Genomic DNA, 2,906 nt, shown 5'->3' with positions numbered 1-2,906 from the left:
GAGCCAAGAGGAATGTGCAGAAAGAAATGAATAACAGGTTACTGTATATATATATATAATATATATATATTTATATGTATATATGTACTGTATATCCTCCTATTGAGATGAGTATTTTTTACAGTGTAGAAACATAACAAAAAAAAGTTAAAATATATACAAATTATGACAAATCAATTATCTTTACTACAAATGTATCGCTTTGAGCTCCGTGTTTGGTCTCCACCACCTGTGTCTGTTTAGCTTCTAAATGCTAATTTGTTAGCAGCTAGTTGCTAACAAAGTGCTAGCACGGTGTGGTTTTGGTGCTTTGACCCTGAAAACAACTGGAAAACTGGATCAATGAGACGTCGCGGGCCAGAAAACCAAAACAATGAGCTGGAAAGGCAAAAACCTCCCACTTTGTCATTTCACCCATTATTAAAATATATTGTATCAATGCAAAACGTTTGGTTACCATAGAATAAAAAATACTTATAGTATATAATAGTTCTTTTTTTTCAGGATTTACAACACAACCCACTAGACGAATGTTTCTATCACTCCATCTTCTATCTTTATTTTCCTCTCTGCTATTTCTGTCTCTTGTTGGTCAGCAGCATTCATAATCTCTAAATGTCATTTGGACATTAGCTCATGAGGCCAGGAAGGATGCTGGGGGGGGGGGCAGGGGGTCATAGGGAGGGGCATGAGATGAGAAATGCAGTAAAGTCATCTTCATGGCCTCTTAGAGACTCAAAGATTTGATTACAGCTACAGCCCATAAACAGAGAAGATAGATGCAGACGGATGCAGATAATAAAGCGCATCACGTGGCTCCCTCTGCTTCTCTTTCACGTGCACAAAGCGGCACGAAAACAAGATGAAGCGTGAGGCAGCTGAGAGAGGGGGGGGGGGGGGGGGGGGGGGGTGACCCCGATGTGCTAAAAGGTCAGAGTGAGATATCCCGATAAGAGACGTTTTCACCTCTCAGAAAGACTCATTTAATCTGTGTGATTCCTGGAGCCGCCTGTCATCTGGACACCAGCTGGAAAAAGCCCCCGGAGGCTTGACGCCCACTACTGGACAGAAGCAGAACTGCACGCCCGCGCGGTATTTCCTCGTCTTAATGAGCTGGATCGTGTCTGTTTCTGGACCTCCGCTTCAGGAGAATGTGGAGGACACAAAAGACAAGCGGTTTGTTTCATGGTCGGATCATCAGACGGCATAAAGAGTCGAGCTGGTGTTGTCATCTGACATCCACTTGTTTTTAAACCTGGAGGCTTTAATCATATGTCACGGTCGTCATATAAACATACTGTGACAAAGTACTTGTTGTTCTCTGTAGGATCAGTTTTTAGGCTAATATAGTGAAAGACTATTTAATATAAATAAGTTAGTAGAAAAGCAATACCTCCACACCTCTTATCATTTGATATCAGACATCACTAAGTGTAAATGGGAGGAATTTGCATTGTGCGGGGAAAAGAATTTGATTAAAATGTAATTTAAATGTGTCAAAAAGATGGCACTGCAGACTTATGACCAATGCAAGTAGGTCTACCTAATAATACAGTATAGAACATGTTGGAGGATTATATGCACGAGGGGTTTATGCTGATAACCAGGAGCTATTACTACTACATTATGCAGTCAATCACTGGAAATGTTAGCTTCAATTGTGACTTATTGTTTTTTATGTACCGTGTTTCATCACCATACGACAAAAGTAAAACATAGGGAGGAAATATATAACTCACCTACAACTGACAATGAACCACCAGTCTAACTTAATTAACGTCAAGGTTGTGTTGCAGCTTGTTCTGCTGCCCCCAAGTGGCCAACTAAGGTTAAATAAAAAATATTGACTGACACATTTTGTTGACCGCATGAAACACTTTTTTAAAGTGTTTTTTAGGGTTCAATCTTCGCGCCCCTGCGTGACTTGATTGAAACAATATTTGCAGATTGGTGTGATTTTTGTTGTGCAACTGGACCCAGGGGGACTAAATCAGCGCTTTAATCACTGTCACTTTTTTGGACCGGCCACTAAAATAGATTTATCACAACTCAATGAAGCAATAGCACAAAGTGAGGCAGCTCATTATTTCATGTTCGAACCACTCGGAGCATCGAGGTACAGCTGCAGATATCGATTCTGTTGCTCTCTGCCTGCAGGGTTACAGACATCACATGTATATTAGAAATTAAGCTTAGACTCAAATCACAGTTTCAAGTGCTAAATATGTAATATATATATATATATATATATATATATATATATATACACATGTAGTACTACACAAAGTACAAGTGCATACAATAACAATACAATTTAAAAAACAATGAGTAGGTAAACTAAGCTCACATGATAAGTAATGACACATAGTCTGTATTAATATAGAACTATAGTAGTGTACAAAGCAGTACAATATAATATAGCATATACATCTTTGTATATATTTAGAGACGCTAGACGAGTGTTAGGAGGAGGTGTTAAGAGAAAGTAACACAACAAGTGAACGCGTGTTGTCAGTGTGAGTCAGCGGGCCACCTGCCACTGATAATGAATGTCAGAGGAAAGATGGCCGCCGGGGGCCTGATGCATGACGCTGTTTACAAAACTAGTAACAAGGAAGTATCTGCTCGTTATCATCCGTCTCACTTACTCCCCCCTCCTAGCACGCACGCACACACACACACACACACACACACACACACACACCGTGAGACGCACACTGAAAGACACGCATGTATATGCAGTCGTAGTCGCGACAGGCTCAAGTTGCCATGGGAACTGCGGAGATAAACGGACGAGACACGACGTGTGTGTGTGTGTGTGTGGAGGCAGGTCCGAGGGGAACCTGATGTGGTGCACGCCTGTCGTCCATCAGCATCCATCGGCACCCTCCTGTCGTCCATCAGCA

Source organism: Cyclopterus lumpus, chromosome 20 (genome assembly GCF_009769545.1).
Source record: "Cyclopterus lumpus isolate fCycLum1 chromosome 20, fCycLum1.pri, whole genome shotgun sequence".
Lineage (NCBI taxonomy): Eukaryota > Metazoa > Chordata > Actinopteri > Perciformes > Cyclopteridae > Cyclopterus > Cyclopterus lumpus.
The sequence above is the reverse complement of the archived record's forward strand: the minus strand, read 5'-3'. Positions refer to the sequence as shown.